General features: G+C 38.9%; 1 long non-coding RNA gene across 2 annotated transcripts; it reads right to left on the bottom strand.

Moving 5' to 3' along the window:
- Nucleotides 1-8269: 8269 nt before the first annotated feature.
- Nucleotides 8270-17905, bottom strand: LOC140134258 (uncharacterized). Of its 2 annotated transcripts, none has more exons than XR_011856162.1 (3): nucleotides 17855-17905; nucleotides 8644-8889; nucleotides 8270-8378 (listed from the first exon to the last, which is right to left on the bottom strand). It is a non-coding gene; the product is annotated as an uncharacterized lncRNA (long non-coding RNA). The 2 variants fall into 2 exon arrangements; XR_011856163.1 differs by lacking the exon at nucleotides 17855-17905 and adding an exon at nucleotides 12227-12331.
- Nucleotides 17906-19131: the final 1226 nt, after the last annotated feature.

Genomic DNA, 19131 nt, shown 5'->3' with positions numbered 1-19131 from the left:
ATGGCTCATTCACTAAGGGTCAGGGACCGAACTTTCGTTGGATTTTCTGCCGTATTTGGGATTTGAACGTCTTTGACGGGTATTTAACAGGGGTAGGGTTTTGAGATCCTCTAAAGAAAGGTCTCTTCATCATAATAATAAAGAAAAAAAGAAAGACTGTGCTCCTGTAAAATATTAAATAGAATAAAATATATATAGTTTGTAGGTGTTCCGATACCCAAATGGTAGGTTTCCTGTTTAAGGCTAAGAAAAAGTTTTTAATAATAGTGGCAGGGCAAAGTCCTTGATCCCTGATGGAGGCATCCAGTGTGTGGTCATCAAAATTGAAGCAAAAATTTGACTAATAGGCACCGATATAAAGGTACATCAAAATTTATTTATCAGACAGGGGTCAACATGTTTCAAGAGGGACTTTCTTCTTTTTCAGATCCAAATCCAAGGAGCCAAATAAGAGAGAACTGGTGAGTTCTTTCTCATTTGTCTTCTAGTTTTTGGAATTGAAGGGGCAAGTCCTCCCTCGAAATGCATAGATCCGTCTGATAAATAAATCTTGATGTACCTTTCAGGTGCGTATTAGTCAATTTTTTGCCTCAACTTTGATTTCTTAATAATAACGTGAGGTTTACACATTTATAAAATTTACGAAGAATCTAGATTTTGGCTGTTACATAAATATTTGCTCCAAATGCCTAGTTTCTACTTAGTGAAACTGGGCCAGTTTTTTTTTATATACAGGGGGCATGTCCTAGAATTAAGGACCCCATGCCCCTTGCATTTATTTGTTGCATCCCAATGTACATGTAATTGACAGTGATCACACAGGATCAGAAGGATCAGAAGCCATGCACTCAGTGGAGGAACTTGGCTATAAGTGACAGTTGCGCTCCTCTGCAACAGCTGGAATGGTAACCTCTTAGATGCTGCGGTCAATATCAACCATGGCATCTTAGGGGGTCTGAAAATTCCAGTTATAGCTCCATCAGCCCTTCTCAACAAGATTGTATGTTATTCTTTGGTTGCTGATACCTGACAAGTTTGGTAACTGACAACCTAACAAATTCCTCCATGGCTGGGACAAATACCCTCAAGTTAGGCAGATCCTTAAATGCACATTATTTAACTATAGCTAGGAGTTGTTTCATTTGCTCTACTCTCTTATCATACACAATGAGGAAGATAGGCTGCAGCTGCATCCCCTCCCCTTCTTTCTTTGTTGTACTGTTCCATACTAGATGGATTTCCTATTAACTATAAGGAGATTTATAACATTTTTAAAACTCTCAAAAAAAAATAAATGGGAACAACAAAACCTAAAGGGGTGGATGATGCACCTTAACCTTAGTAACATTTACACCAACATATGGCTATAACTGCCTGTAGTACGTATAAGATAGACCATTAAGGGCTATGGTACAGGTCTTTGGCATCTTTCCAACCACACGCATTCTGTCTGTCACCATATTTAATACATAACCCCAAATATAAGTCATTTATCTTCATCATACTTTGTCACCGCAAATAATTGGTCTGTAGTGAGAGTAGATATATTTTCCGATTGCTGTACTGCTGTCAGCCATTGTTTGTAGTTGAGGTCAAAGTGTTTAGTGTTGTATTTGTTGTAGCAAAGTATAATTGCTGAATCAGATTATTAATGATGTGACATATGATTGTGCGAGGGGGAATAGGGTTTACTTAAGCACCGAAGACATGTTACATCAAGCTCAACTTGAAGTGATTACTTGTTATATGTAGAGGGTAATTGACTCTGCAAAGTGTAATATCATTAGATAATTTCATAATTGTGTAATACATGTACAAAAAGAGGATGACACACACTATAAGAGCTACTTAGTACTGTTAAACATCAGTAGACATCTATGAGCTACATCTGCGGCTATGCTTTTATGGTATAGATATTTTGCTCTTCCTTATTTATGTGATTTATCGTCTCATTGCCACATTCCTTGGGTTCTTCCCGGTTCAAAAGTTGACAGTTGGGTGAAAAGTCGTTTGGTCTTGGACATGCACTTTGATGATGATCCTCCAAAACCTTTTGGTCACTTCAGATGTTCAGATAAATAGCAAAATGTGTTCTGTATAAGAGGATTCTATGTGCTTCAATATGTTCCATTGCCAGTGGCACAGTTTTAATTTTCTTTCTAGCGTTCCCAAGCAAACAATTTTATTATTTTTAACTCTATAATGTCAGTCTAGAACAGAGAGCATGGCTACACCCATCTGACAGTAGAGAGCTCAATATAATAAAATTAATACTTGGAAATAGGGCTAAGCGGACCCAAACAATTTTGGACTTGAACGCTCACTCCCACTGGCAATACCGGTGACTTGCGCCAGCACCAACCACTGGTATTACCCTTTAAATGCCACCGGCACAAGAGTGCCACCATGTCTCAGATGGACGTAGCTTCCTATGGCATCATTCTAGAGTAAATGGCAGACCGCATGCTTTGCCAGTCTGCCGGTGTGAGGGGTGAGACCTAATGCCTAACCCAAACTTCTTACTCAATTCCAGGTGGGAACCCAAACCTGCAATGTTTAGCATGGACCCAAGTTCAGGTCTGCTCATCACTACTTGGGAATAATGGAGGCTGAAGAATATATTTCAGCTGCCCCATTGTCAGTGGAACAATGCCTATTCAATGATGCAAACAATTGGGTTTGATGAGAAATTCTCTGTTTTTTTTAAAAAGAATCTGGTGACACACTGCTATGGATGATACCAAAGTCTTCCAATGTTCATATGCACACTATTTCGCCCAAATCCCACAGGGTCTACAACCAAATAAATTGTGGCAGCATCCAGTGCAGCAAAAATTACTCAAATAATTAATCAAAAAAAAAAAAATCATCATTCTTTTTGTCACTGTAGTGAGAGTGCACTTGGGGACTTATTAATTGGTACAGATGGGTTCACTTATATCAGTTGTGTCTGACCAGTTGTCCTATGCCTTAGATAGACACAGCTGATGACCATTTGGTGCTAGAACTCCATATCCACTCCACAGAACTCCATTGGAAAAGAGGAATGGATCTTTGGAAAAGGTGCTAGTTCTAATAACAAGGCAGAGATTTATCATACCTTGTATGCCAATTTCCAGGCATGAATAAAGTATTCATGTGGCCATGAATTGCAACTTTTGGAAGGTTTTCTGACCCCCACAGAGCTTTTTTAAAAAGTCTGATGTCTGATATTTAATATAGTCTGCGCCACCATATTTTCTATGCCCCAGCAAAGGTTTCATTTTGGAGCCTCTTTGCTGGCTTGGGGAATATTAAGTTCACTAGCTTGTGATAAATTTCCCCCAATGTTTTGAAAGCAAAGCAAAACCTTTGAAACATTTATTTTTATTTCGGAAATGAATGGAGCAGGGAATTAGAGCAAACTTTATAATGTTCTTTATTTAATAAACTGCAATTCTTTATCTTTTTTTGTTCTTCTTTCTCCTGTGGTGAGCAGTATTTGTCAAGTCCCATACACAGCATAGAGATCCGTAAGGTAGGCTAAAGATGAAAACTATCCATATCTTGAATATTTTTTCCTTGACGATTCAGCTCTGAGGAGATTAGACTATTCAGGGACTGTCTGTAAAGAGCCAAGTCACTTTATCATGTTCTTTTATCACTCAGCTATCAATGGACGACAGGAGAGTAGAGATGATCGGACCCAAGCTTTCTGTCCAGGTTTGGGTTTCAGGTGCTTCCTGTGCAACCTGGACATATTGCAGGATTGGTGGCCAAACAACCAATCTGGCAAACTGACCCCCGGGCCATCTAGCCATGGATATGATTGACCAAAGGTGTCCCCCTGGCCAATACAAGCCATAGTTAGTTGGCTAGGGAGTCAATTATCCAGATTGGCTGTTCGGCCATCAATCCAGCAATATGTCCGGGTCACGAGGGACACACTTGAACCTCGAACTGAAAATTTGGGTCTGCTCATCTCTACAGGAGAGAAAGCTGATTTACGCAAACTTGAAAGTTTAGTATTTTGATCTGGTGCAATGACTTCTATGGTTGAAAGACAAATTGAAGTAGGCTAAAAAAAGGCAAAAGGCAGTCCGTCTTTGGAGATTTATTATTTTCTGCAACAGAAAGCCCACAACAGATATTCTGCAAAACTTTCTTCTGTGTTTGCTTAACATTTAAATTAAAAAAATGTGCAATAGAGGTCAAATGATGTTTTTGTACATCAAATGTTCTTAGAGATTTAATCAAATTTAATTTGAATGGAGAAATTTTGCGAAATTTTGTAATTTCTGCAACAGAAAGTCCACAACAGATATTCTGCGAAAACTCTCCCCTGTGTTTGCTTAACTTTTAAATGAAAAAGATGTGCAATAGAAATTAAAATGATGTTTTTGTACATCAAATTTTCTCAGAAATGTAATAAAATTTGATAAAACACAAGCTCTATTTTACATGAGCCCCAGCACTGTGATTTTCTTTCTTACTCCAGATACTAAGATACTAGATACTGTTGCTTTTTACTTTTTTTAACAGAAATGTGATAACTTTTAAGAGAAGAACTAAAGCCAAAAGCTTAGATAGCCTGTCATGCACCGCTTCAGACTGTTAACATTATGAAAACAGCAGCCATTCTGGAGGGAGATAATCTGAGCTTATTCTGATTAAAAGGAAGTGAAGCATTTTAAGTAGATGGAAGGAGGATGGGAACACTAGGACATCCATGATATTCGATAGGTTAAGATTTTAGCCACTGTTGACAGCTGAGACAACGTGACACAGTAAAGAATGTGTTTCAAAACCAAGAACACCAATTTGTTTACATGCAATAAACAGTTTAGAGCAGTTTTTCGATCCATTAACTTCTCGAGAGATTGCAATTTGTCATACCATTGCTCAGTATACTGCCTACTTTCTGCAACCACCCGATGATTAAAACCAATGAAATGTTATTTCATATATTTTATTTTTGTATTGTATTAATTAATTGGATTAATGATATGGGATTAGCCAAAAAATTAGGGATGTATCAAAAATCTTGCTTAATTTTTAACAAAAACTAACCTACATGCCTATAAGATAGTGTAAAGTTAGACTACACAGTCTCTGCTACATTTATGAAAATGATGCTGACTGGTTCACATGAAGATACACCCATCCACAGCCACACCCCTTTGCCATGCCATGAAACCATTGCTAAGTATTAGGACTGTTTTATGGCAAAAATGTATAAGACACAAAGCATGTATTATTATGGCCCAAAATCAAGGACGTTTATGCCTCTGGTTCACTCAATATTCAAAATTTATCAGCATGGCTGTGAACTAAAACTTATATTTTTATTAGATATACCTTAAAATATACAAAGGTCACAGGTTGTGAATTCTAAAAACAACAACAACAATCCGTACTATAGACGCCGACCTAGGCGACTATACTGATCACCACAACCCCCAACGGTTGTGGATCAAACAATGGGGATACCACGTACCTGTAAATCACGGTGCCATGCACCATACCATCCAAAAAATACCTTGCAAAGAGGAAATAAAAGATGGTTCTTACCACAACTGGTAATGGCCTGTAGTTGTGTCCAGTGGTCAGCTGTGCTGTTTCCAAAGTACGTGTATTGACGGGAGCATTAAGATGGTAAAGGACATACCTGTATATGTTAGAACCAAAAACGTCACGAACTGTAACAAGGCTACAACTGTCCCTGCCCCCAGGTGTGATTAGCTCCCGCCCTGACAAGGGCAGTCCCAATAACTTGCCCTACTTTAGAAAAAAAAAACAAAAAAAAAAACACCCTGCATTCCCCTTCCCTGACGCGTTTCTTCCTGCTGTAGGTTCTTCAGAGGATCAGATAGGACCATCAGATAGGGATCAACGCCTGGGGCTCCACACCAGGGACCCAGTAGATGACCCTACACTTGGGTTTATCAGACTATTTACTACACCCCAAGGGATGCTCCTCTACATTGGAGACCCCATGTTTTATTGATTCCACCGCAATCCCTCTGAAGAACCTACAGCAGGAAGAAACGCGTCAGGGAAGGGGAATGCAGGGTGTTTTTTTTTTTGTTTTTTTTTTCTAAAATAGGGCAAGTTATTGGGACTGCCCTTGTCAGGGCGGGAGCTAATCACACCTGGGGACAGGGACAGTTGTAGCCTTGTTACAGTTCGTGACGTTTTTGGTTCTAACATATACAGGTATGTCCTTTACCATCTTAATGCTCCCGTCAATACACGTACTTTGGAAACAGCACAGCTGACCACTGGACACAACTACAGACCATTACCAGTTGTGGTAAGAACCATCTTTTATTTCCTCTTTGCAAGGTATTTTTTGGATGGTATGGTGCATGGCACCGTGATTTACAGGTACGTGGTATCCCCATTGTTTGATCCACAACCGTTGGGGGTTGTGGTGATCAGTATAGTTGCCTAGGTCGGCGTCTATAGTACGGATTGTTGTTGTTGTTTTTAGAATTCACAACCCGTGACCTTTGTATATTTTAAGGTATATCTAATAAAAATATAAGTTTTAGTTCACAAAAATGTATAAGGGTTCGTTTTAACAGGCAGGGTTTGGTCTTTAAAAAGCACTAAGGAAGAATGAAAATCTGCAGGGTTAGAAGTGATAGGTCAGTCCCAATACAGTTTGCATAATTCTCAGTTGATGCCCTGTTGCTCTAGGATGATTTGTTGTAAATAACTATGGTACTAAAGATTGGGTAGAACGATTTTGTTCCTACAAAACATTTATTCAAGAAAATTGGCTTGTAAACATTGGTTAACATCTTCATTGTAATTTATGTATTTATTTTTATTCTAGAGAGCCAGATCCATCATGATGGACACCAATGGTTCTCAAAAGGCTTACAATGGATTCAGGTTCTGTTATCTTATATATTGTCTAACTTGAAAGAAAATGTATGTACTATGTTTTTCACTAACTATTTCACTAAACTTTGGATTTATATAATTTGTACATTACACTACTGAAGTTTTTTTTTAAATTAAGCTAGGCCTAAATTGGAAAAATTTTAATTTTCACCCATTGTTCTTGGATGTTCCAAGACAGTGGATGTAAGCATAAAGTTTTTAAGACCACGCTCTGCTTGGTGATGTACTGTTAGGCCCAATGCACAGGAATGTAATGGATACCCATGCATACAATCATATCAGTCCCCATTGACCCCTATGGCGCCCAGTCATGACCGTGACTGGCATGGAGAAATATAGGACTTATCATATATTTCGCCATGTTACGGCCCATTGTCTCTCAATTCTTTACGAAAAGGGGAGGCGTGAGCAGCACTCACTCCTGCTATCTCCGGCATGCGACTGTATGCTCGCTTAGGCTACGGCCTGGGCCACCATACGTCCATCTGCATGAGGCTTTAAGCTTTATACTACCACAAGTTTCTTAGTTTATCATTGTACTCTTATCAGTTGTCAGAAAATTGGACTTTTCAGACAACTAAGTTTAAGATCCTACCATAGCAGTTGTATTTACTAGTGACTCTTCTCGTAATGTTGGGGTATTTTTTCAAGGTGGGAATCAAGGGCTCAAGAAAGTTCAGTGTATAATTTTTTTTTCTTTACAAACATCAAATAATAAACCCCCACCATGAAAAGATCAATGCCTAAACAGAAAGCTGATCCTACAAATGTAAAGGGGTTTTTTCATCCTAAAGCCTCTGTCACATGAATGTATGAAAATGGCCAGATGCTAGCCGTACCATACCGTTTTTATACGGGTAGCATACGGCCACATTTATTTCAGTGGGCATCTATTTACATAGTCGTATTGTCCACCGTACTGTACCGCATCGTGAGTGAGACATAAAAAAATGTAGAGCATGTCCTATTTTATTGAATATTTCCATTCTATATGCCCCTTAGAAGTCTATGGGAATGTTTAATATATGTGTTGCATATGTGCTTCATACGGTTGTGGCATCATTTGCCAGACCAATGTATTTTGTACAGATACAGTACGGATACAGTGACATATGTGCCCATATGGATGAAAAATGTTACATATATTCATACAGCACAGAAATACAGGACTAGAGAAATCATACATATGTGTGAAAGCGGCCTAAAGAAGTATATGATATATATTAGCTGCCCCTGGCAGTCAATTCACAGAGAATGGAACAAGAAGTAGACAATTCTGTTCTAAGTGTATCCAAATCATTAAAAAAACTTTTTAATTATAATTTATACAACTCATTTGCTTTGATTTGACATAAAAACATGAATAATCACAAGACTTGTTGAGACAAGAAGCGTTGGATCTTCAAGAGATGTTCTGAAAGAGATTTTTTTTGAAACGGAAAAAGGTTGATCTTCTAGATGAGAACTTGGGAACTGGCAATAGACACCTACAGAAACAGAACATGTTGGAAATCCTTCTAAAAGCAAATTGTAGATGATTGGGGTCTCAACTTGGACCTCCATCGTTCTTATTCTGGCCATAGAGTGAATTTAAACAACTTCAGCATAAGACATCCAGTTACATCCCATAAGAACAGCCCTGAGCTGATATGCCAAGATCTTATTCTACATTTCCAAATGTTTGATACTTGAGAGATTGTGTAACAAGTTTACAACAAAGAACATGCAACATGGTCTTATAAACAAATTTACCTTGACTTTCTGTGTCTTAAACCTCAAGCATCAATTCTTTGTTGCACATATACATTAGTTAATCTGTGCATATAGCTGGCGTTTGATGTAAATAGGATTGTCTGGAAGGGTTCAGTCCTCTAACAAAAGCAATGCAGCTGCAGGTAAGCAGACATCTAAGTCCTGATGTGATACATTTTTGACTGAGTTCCATGAGCATCATTATGTTCTCACTGTTCGCCTGTTGCGGGAGTCCAGGTTCATGACCTAACAAGCAAATATTAAAATACACATTACTGATGGAATAATGGCAAGTTGTAAATTTATATGGATTTCTTCTACAGAATATGTTAGTACTATAAAGTTCTCTATTACTACAATATGGATACTGAATGCAAAACTACTGTATAAGAAAAAAACAAGGGGAAGAATTTATTGAAGCTCCCGTCTTAATATCCCCACTTCACGCCGGATTAACTAAGAGACACTAATCTCTTAGTATATCCAATGAGCAGTTCACCCCCATAATAAAATCTTTGCCAGGTTAGACCTGGTGGAGATTTCAACTGTAGCCTTTGCCGATTTACAAGGTGGAGACTTTAGTAAATATAGCGGGTTGGAAAACCGTCTGCCAAAAATGGCCATGTTAAATTTCCCCCAATGTGTGTAGATAAAGTACTATACTCCTTTAACTACAAACAGCTTCATCTATGATAAAGGGTTTGAAAAGAGATCTTAAAAAGTAAAAGATGACAGGTCACAACCCATCCACAGGCAGGGTGATATATGTTTGGTTGGTGAGGTCTATCTGATGGAACCACCATCAACCACAGGGACTTGTTCCACCATGGTTGACGGGAGAGGCTTTATACAAGGTCTATGGGATTGATGGAGATATCTGACTGCCGTACTTGGCCATCTATATAAGTCCTATCAGGATTGAATAGGGAAGGAGTGTACATGGGGGACCACCAAGCCATTTATATAAGTGGGGCTAGCACAAGATCAGTGTGGGAAGGGAAACATTAGCAGTCGTCATGGATGAATGTGACAGCTATTTATTCATTCATTCATTCATTCAGATCTCTGCTTATTATGGAGTTATTGGAATAAGAATGTCCATTAGACTCAAAATTTCAGGATCCATTCTACCTACAATCAAAATCATATTACATCTTTAAGGGAAATCCCTCTTCTAATGTTAAATTTGTGACCATCAATCCTCACTGCACTGTCTTTTATCTGCATACGCTGACCTTAAAGACAGCCATTTTGTCAGCTGTCAATTACTGATAATCATTTCTCGTTTTATGAGTTTGTAATGACATTTTCTATAATTAAAGAATTACTCCGACCATTTCTAAATGTCTTGTACATGTCCTTTGAGCATTAGTTAAAGCAGGATTAGAAAAAGTGTATTAAATCCTTAATATAAATCGTCCTCTTGACAGGTAATTGGACGCTTGCCTATTTGACTTGTTGTTTTAATTCCCTGCCAATGTACACAGGTGTGCTGGATGTCTGCTCTTAACTTTGTAAAGTATCAACCCTTGGCAGGACCGGCGAAGTTGCATAACTCAATCAGAGTTTTTTTTTCATCATTGTTTTTCGTCAATTCAACTCAATGTTTAGTGCCCTAAAATATTCTGTAGGAGTAGTACGTGGGCGAGAACATGAGTATTCATTCATTGATACATCTACTAGTAAAATGTGTCACAAACCAAATGCGAAGAGTATTATATATCAAAGATAATGTGTAAAATATATTGTATCAACATAGCTTCAAAGTTATATGGTTGATGTTAAAGGAAATCTACAAGCACATTCCTGTAATTTAAAGAAGCATCACTTATATGCTGCTCTTGGCCCTCTCGTTCTATATCTGTTCGTATAATTTCTCTCCATGGTCTGGTATTCCTATAAATGTAATTTTACAAATGTGCTAATGAGGCTTTGGGGCTCTGGGGGTGTGTCAGCAAAGCCCCTTTGGGTTCTGTCTTCTTATAATTATTCATGCCCTTCAGTAAGCTTACTGCCCGCCTCCTTTGTCTTCTGTGTCAGACAGAGAGCCGGTGACTTCACCCGGCACTTGGCAAATTCCTGAGGCTGAGCCGTAGTCTGTTCGCTGCATGGCCACGCTAAGAAGCAGCCGGCTGTGTAGTGAAACGACCATGCATGTGCAGGAATCGCCGAAAATCGGGTGATGTCAATGGCTCTCTGCCTGGCACAAAGGAGAAAGGAGGCAGCAGGAAAGGTCCACCAAGTCTGATCTATAATCCTTCCATAAAAATTAGGAGGAAGTCCAAAAATTCCATATGAGTTGGATTCCAACTGTGTACAAATAGGGGAAAAATCTGTGTCTGAATCTCTTGATCAACATCCCATCTCCAGCACTCTCCTACACTCTCCTACACTAACTATTATTTCTTTCGTGAAAGGCATCCATACTTATATCCATAGTATCTTGGCTATTACAGTAAGGAATCCCTGTGAATGATGAGGGTGAAACTGTTCTTTAGGTGTAGAAGACACCCCCTTGTCATTGTTACTGACCTAGGTGTAAGAAGAATATTAGAAAGATCTCTGTTCTTTGGAACCATTTTTGTAGATATATAAGGAAGCACATACAATAAAATAACAATTATTTAGAAAATACATTGTAGCTATAGGAGTTGGAGAATCGGCATTGGTATCTGAACCCTACTGCCTAAAGAGATCAAATGCTATAGGTAGGTGATAGCATTACAAATGATTCATAATGAGTGGGAATAAACATTTTGTATTGGGTTCTTGTAACTTTTGGGTACATCCCGCTTTTCTACTTCTACTTATTTGGTTTTATTTATTGGCTATACAGGGGGCCCCCAATTTCAGAACACCTGACTTAAAGATGACTCCTAGTTACAGAAGGATCTCTCTGACCACTGGATTCTGATAATTTAATGTAATTGAACTCACTGAATTCAGGCTGCAATGATTCACATTAAGAGTTAATAAAGGTGTCTGTAACTAAGCTTTATTGTCAATCTTTCTTCCCATGACAACCCATGAAAATCCAATAGTCACAGGGACAAAAAAATACATTTACAAAATATACCTGTTCTGACTTACATACAAGTTTAACTCAAGAACAAACCTACAGAACCTATCGTGTGCGTAATCCGGGGAATTAGGATTTTATTGGTAAAAACCAGGGGTAGTGTAAAAGCCAAAGGTAACGTGTTTCGAGGGAGTACCTCGCTCCTCTTTAGACCCAGACAGCTGAGAGTTAGGGAGTTTCCTTTCGAACTTTAAAAATTTAACACATAATGGATAAAATCTCTAAAAAATACAAATATTATTAATGATATTCTTCTAGAAGTTAAGTTATGACGTCATGCACATGAATGACAGTTCAGCAGTTTACATAAGTACTTTAATTTATGGAAAGATTTTCTATTTCCGTTATGATTAATCAAATCAGTCAGCGAAAAAAAAAAACTATTTGAAAAAATGTGTCTATAATTAGGGCATCATACTCTCATATCTCATTCCTAATTAAAGTAATTACAAGCAAGGGGAACATGTGGTAATGAGTATTTCAAATTCTATAAAAAATCTTCACCTCGCTGATTTGTGATGATTGAGCTGTAGTGTATACTTGTAGAGCACTCCAGTCTTGTAACCTCATCCTAAATCTTTTATTCAGATTGTGTAGTCTTCCCGCTCTGGCATTAAGCAGAGATAATTAAGGCAAATTATCTTCACAATATTCTTATTATGATGATATCATTAAATAAAGTTTATTAAAATATGGAAGTATTATTTGAAAAGTAAAGTTTAATAGACAAAGGTGAATTGGGTTTTCACAATGACAAAAAAACAAACACTCGGGGGGGGGGGCGGTCCACTCCTGTTCCCTCCACACACCCTCCCTGCTCACTTTGCGGGAGGGTGACCTAGGGAGAAAGAAATCCCATTTCCTGTCTGCTATTGGGAATTGCAACTTTTTTATTGCTTGTATGGCAGAGAAACTCGATCCACTGACCCTCACACTTTATTAATCAAGACCTTCTAACAGTTATGGTGTCACATCTTATAGCATTTTATAAAGCTAAATTTAGGGGAAGTGCTTCTTATTTAAGAGATTTGGTTGGCCTAAGGAGATTAACAGTTAATACTCCACAAGAAAAACATGTATGCAAAGTAGCTCTCCTCCAGAAGTAGGAAAACCATGCAATGAAGGGAATGCAACATTGTGATTAAAAACTTCTTTGTCCAAATTAAAAGTTGTTTACAATTTAAGCGGTTGGGCCGTCTATTCAAGTTTTCCCCTGTTCACAGGATAAGTGATAACACGCTAGAGGGCCAACTAATGGGCCCCCCCTGGCTCATGAGAACAGGGGTCCTGTCCTCATTAATGGGTGGGGAGGCAGGTCTCCAGTGATGGAGACTGAGTGCCCAAATTAAAACCCACCTATTTATGGCAAAGTACTAACACAGTAATTTAAGCAATAACGTCCTCTTAATCATCCTCTTGAGGACACCAATACAGTTCAAGGAAGAAGGGAAAATGTGGACCATCATTGTAGCTTTTCTCCAGGCTTCCAATGTACAGGATGAAACTTGGGGCCAGCAGGAGCTCCAAAGTTAATCTAGCCATTTCCGCATGTTCTCACTCTTTCTGAAGTCCCAAGCAGCCAAAAAGGTGTTGCTTCAAAATAGCGCTGAGAACAGCATATCTTGCGTTGCCTGGGACTGCAGGAAGATTCTTTGAGTTCTGTCTGATGAACTTTGTTCTGGATTAACGCTTGCCATAAATAGGTGGGTTTTAGTTTAGTTTGGGCACTCATTCTCCATCACTGAAGACCTGCCTCTCCACCAATAAGTAAGGACAGGACCCCTGTTCTCATGAACCATGGTGACAGGCTCCCCACGCGTTTCGTCGTATAAAAACGACTTCCTCAGGGGTGTGTACGACGAAACGCGTGGGGAGCCTGTCACCCTCGTCCACCTGTGCCCTCCTTGACTGCCTATAGGTTCGCCGTTCATATTAGAGTCCTCTCCTTGGTATCTATCCATGTTTTTGTCATGCTTACCTGGTAGCAATATTTTTGTATTTTTCATGGACCCCGAGGTTGGTACAATTTATCTGGCATGTTTAGATGGTTAGGGGACCTATCTCATTTATTGGCATCTAGCAATTGAGTACTCATCCTACTGTCGGGCAGTCAGGTTGGCCTTGCATCACTTACTTAGTGTTGGTCGGGGTGTTGTTTACAGTTCACTATACCAGGTGACTGTATGATTTCATGTACATAGTATTTTTAAATGATCTGTCATTTTTTTAAACTACTGTCTGTCATTATCAACTATTTTTTGTTTAATAAACTTGGATTTACATTTTGTACTACATATGAGCCCTTGAATGCACTCTTTTTCTTGTGTTGTTTTCTTATCACCTACTCTGTGAACAGGGGATAACTTAAATAGTTGGCCCAACTTTTAAACAACATTTAATTTGGACAAAGTGACACGTCCTTGCTGCTTCCGACTAGAGATAATCAGAGCTCAATTTTTGGTTCAGCATTCTCCATTCAGCAGCTCTTTGTAACCTGGACAAATTGCTTGATAAGCTGCAGAGCAGTCAGTCATTCAGCTATATTTCCCTCGCAACCAGACATGGCTGCAATGTGTCCATCTGCCGAATGGAAGACGCCGCACCTAAAGATCGGGTCTGCTCATCCCTAATTGATGCAGGAAGAATAAGACGTTGTGGGAATGTTGGGATTATTTTGGAGGGCCCAGGTTTATTTCTGTACAGGGGGACCCTGGAGTGAAGCTACAATCATAATCCAAATTTGTTTTTCTTTTTCCAATTGTATTGGTGTCCTCAGTATGCTGAAACGATTGAATAGTTATTAGCAGAATAGATAGCAATAAATTACTGCTTAACCCCTTCCCGACACGAGCCGTACTAGTACGGCGCGCGCCGGGTCCGGGTGCATGGAGAGGGCTCGCGGGCCGAGCCCTCTCCGTAGCCGGTAAGTCTTTGCTGCATATTGCAGCAAAGGCTTACCGGTAACACCCGCGATTGGTACTAGCACCGATCGCGGGTGCTTTCACTACGATCGCCGCCGACAATGCTGCCGGAGGCTTCAGAAAGCCGCAATCTTGCCGCGGATCATCGCTCCCCGATGACGTCACGGGGAGCGGTGATCCGTTGCCATGACAGCTTCGGGCCTCACGGAGGCCCGAAGCTGTCTCGTTTTAACCCATTCATTACAATGTTCTATCAGCACATTGTAATGAATGAGGAGTAAAATCCCCGTATACTGTCATATTGCAGTATGGCAGTATATGGTAGGATCGATCAGACAACCTAGGGTTAAAGTACCCTAGGGAGTCTGAAAAATAGTAAAAGTAAAAGTAAAAAAAAGTTAAAAAAAAAAAATTATAATAAAAAAACCTAAAAATTCAAATCACCCCCCTTTCCCTAGAACTGATATTAATATTAACCCCTTAACGCTCTGCGCCGTAGCTCTACGGCGCAGAGGTATAAGGGATGTATGAAGAGGGCTCACGGGCTGAGTCCTCTTCATACAGAGGTGGGGGTTTTTGCATTTTGCACAAAACCCCCACCGCTAATAACCGCGGTCGGTGCTTGCACCGATCGCGGCTATTAACCCTCTAAACGCCGCCCGCAAAGTCGCGGGCGGCGTTTAAAAGACGGCGGCGCGTGGGCGCCGCCATCTTTTTTTCGATCGCCACGCCCCCGAACGTCATCGGGGGGCGGCGATCGGTTACCATGGTAGCCTCGGGTCTTCTTTTGACACGAGGCTACATGGTTTATGCAGGTTCGTTACAATGAGCCAGTGGCTCATTGTAATGTAAGACCTGCAAAAACGCCATATATTGCAATACTGTAGTATTGCAGTATATGGTAGGAGCGATCTGACCATCTAGGGTTAATGTACCCTAGATGGTCTAAAAAATAGTAAAAAAAAAAAGAAAAAAAAAAGTTTAAAAAATAAAAAAAATTAATAAAATATTAAAAGTTCAAATCACCCCCCTTTCCCTAGAACGGATATAAAACATAACAAACAGTAAAAATCACAGACATATTAGGTATCGCCGCGTCCTAAAATGCCCGATCTATCAAAATATAAAAACGGTTACGGCCGGCGGTGACCTCCGAGGCGGGAAATGGCGCCCAAATGTCCGAAATGCGACTTTTACACCTTTTTACATAACATAAAAAATGAAATAAAAAATGATCAAAATGTCGCACAGACCTCAAAATGGTAGCAATGAAAACGTCGCCTCATTTCGCAAAAAATGACCCCTCACACATCTCTGTGCGCCAAAGTATGAAAAAGTTATTAGCGTCAGAAGATGGCAAAAAAATTTTTTTCTTTTTTGTACACATTCGTTTAATTTTTGAAAATGTATTAAAACACAATAAAACCTGTATAAATTTGGTATCACCGCGATCGCACCAAACCAAAGAATAAAGTAGGCATGTTATTTGGAGCGAAGAGTGAAAGTCGTAAAAACTGAGCCCACAAGAACGTGACGCACATGCGGTTTTTTTTCAATTTTTCCACATTTGGAATTTTTTTTCAGCTTCGCAGTACACGGCATGTTAAAATAAATAACATCACGGGAAAGTAAAATTTGTTACGCACAAAATAAGCCCTCACACAGGTCTGTACACGGAAAAATGAAAAAGTTATGGATTTTTGAAGTTGGAGAGCGAGAAATCAGCCGAAAAACCCTGCGTCCTTAAGGGGTTAATAAACAGTAAAAATCATAAACACATTAGGTATCGCCGCATCCGAAAATGTCCGATCTATCAAAATATAATAACGATTTTTCGCTGCGTTTAACCCCGTAACGGAAAATAGTGTCCAAAGTCAAAATTTTAATTTTTTTGCCATTTTGGAAAATATAAAAAAAATGTATAAAAAGTGATCAAAAGGTCGCACAGTCCTAAAAATTATAGCAATGAAAACGCCATCAAAAGTCGCAAAAAATGACACCACCCACAGCTCCGTACACCAAAGTATGAAAAAGTTATTGCCGCCAGAAGACCGCAAAATCATAAAAAAAAATTTTGTACAGGAGGTTTTAATTTTTTTAAATGTATGAAAACATTATAAAACCTATACAAATTTGGTATCCACATAATCGTAGCAACCCAAAGAATAAAGTAGACATGTCATTTGGGGCACACAGTGAAAGCTGTAAAATCCAAGCCCACAAGAAAACGTTGCAAATGTGTTTTTTCACCATTTTCACTGCATTTGGAATTTTTTTCCTGCTTCCCACCATGGAATATTAAATACCGTCACTACGAAGAGCAATTTGTTACGCAGAAAATAAGCCATAACACAGCTCTTTATGTGGAAAAATAAAAAAGTTATAGATTTTTGAAGGTGGGGAGTGAAAAATGGAAGTGAAAAAACTAAAAAAGGCCAAGTCGTTAAGGGGTTAAATTGCTGTGTTGGCACTGTGTTATAAAGTGGGTTTTGTTTGTTGTTTTGGCATTCAGAGACATATTTATCAGGGCCTCTGCGCCACGCCAGATAATTGTGATTATTTAGCCCAATCCGCCACCTTCACGCCAGTGGGGCGTGAGTGGGCATGAATGGGGGGCACGACCGGCCGGTAGTGGGCCGGCACCGGGCTTTACTGTCCCTTTGTCTACGTTGCTTTTCACATGTGATAATTCGCCGGCTATGTTTATTTCAACGCCAGACAGTGCCTGGCGTAGAATAAGTGCTGTGCAGCACCTTTCCGGATACATCAAGAAGCTTCAGCCTCTTGATGTATCGCTCTGCGAAAAAGCAGCGTCGGGCTATCATATGTCGACGCACGAGTATATGCCGGCGTATGATATATACCCCCCTCAGTCTCTAAAAAGTTTGCCATCACTCTACTAGGGTTGTTTATTTAGACATTTATAGCTATTCTAATACCTATAGCCCTCTCCCACCAGTGGATTCGATAACTGTTACCTTCCATCAAGAGAGCTTGTTTTGACCCTGATAAGCAGCACTACATACAGCACATTTGTGAATATTTTCCCTTTAATAGAATTGTCGGAGTGGAACGTTTCGTTTTATAATCGTTGATTTATTTCCACTGGCAAACATGCTACATCAAGCTCCTCAAGTTGGCCTCGCGTAAAGTCAATACTTGCAAAAAAATAAAAGTATATAAGTTAGAATAAAAAAAAAAAATTCTTTACCTCTTACCTCCAGCCAAATATTTCCTTAACCTTAAGCAATGGCAAACTTGATTCTTTTTTTTTTCATTTCTACACAGGTCAAATGCTTGTCATAGCAGACATCCTAGTTAATATTTAACTAAAAATTAATAGATTAGATAGCTGTGGCAGGCTTTTAGTGTCAATTAATTTAATAGCTGCCTTTTTTTTTGTTGTAACAAAGCAAAAAGAAAAATCTAGTGCATACTTTACATGGAGCGAAATAGATGTAGCTTAAGGCTTTGTGTTACAATTACCGGCAATTGAATGGCTGACACATGTAATCCTTGCGAGATTGTTCAATAGTATGATGTCAGAGAGAAATCCTTCAAACAGAGCTATTAAAAAACACAATAAACATGCTTCTTGTTGTAAGATTTATGCAAGCTTATGTTAGAAAAACATAAATGAGGTGGTATTTGTTTGAAAATGAAAGGATTATATGGTCTTTGTAAAACCAGGAATTTCATTTCGGGGAGGGACACTGAAGCTGTGATTTATTTTTTGTTTATATACCAATGACTCCTTTGATATGTCAGCTTCTGTCACTAAGCATTAGGCCACTTGTAATTTCTTGTATTAGCCAAGATAAAATACATTCTCCCTCAAATAATTTGTGTAAAAAAAAAAACCCAACTGAACTGAACAACATAGACAGAAGTGTTTATCGAGAGATTACATAGGGTTTACGTTTAATGATATTCCAGACATCTTTTAGATTTTTTTTTTCTTTGCTCAATGACTTCAGCACCTGTTGGGGTTAGACATTGCATTAAAAAGTATAAAAAGGTATAGAATTCAAAAAGGGTAATCTATCATATCTTACAGTGTGTACTGGGATAATAATCGTTTGTAGTCTGTCATGCAACCTCAGGTATGGATTTTATTAATGATGTATGTAAAGAAAACCTTTCCCAACCCCAACTCTTTGCGTGCTTCTAATAGATGTCATTCCACCAATTCCAGTGTAGTTGGAATTATTGCTCTAGCCCTCACTATTCCTGGAAAATCATTTCTTTTAGTTTTGGCACCCAATATGCTACATAGACTCCTTACTGTCAGGTGGGCAGGTTTTTCTGATAGAGGGCTTAAAGGGGTTGTTCACTTTAAGCTCATTCTAGCAAATAATTGATATTGTTTGTGTAATGAAAAGTTATAACAATTTCCAATATACTTTTTCGATCAATTCTTAACAGTTTTGCTAGATCTCTGCTTCCTGTTATGCAACAGGAAGCTTAGTTTACTTCCTGTAGATAAAC

Source organism: Engystomops pustulosus, chromosome 5, assembly GCF_040894005.1.
Source record: "Engystomops pustulosus chromosome 5, aEngPut4.maternal, whole genome shotgun sequence".
NCBI classification, from domain to species: domain Eukaryota; kingdom Metazoa; phylum Chordata; class Amphibia; order Anura; family Leptodactylidae; genus Engystomops; species Engystomops pustulosus.
This window is presented reverse-complemented; position numbering and strand designations above follow the sequence as displayed.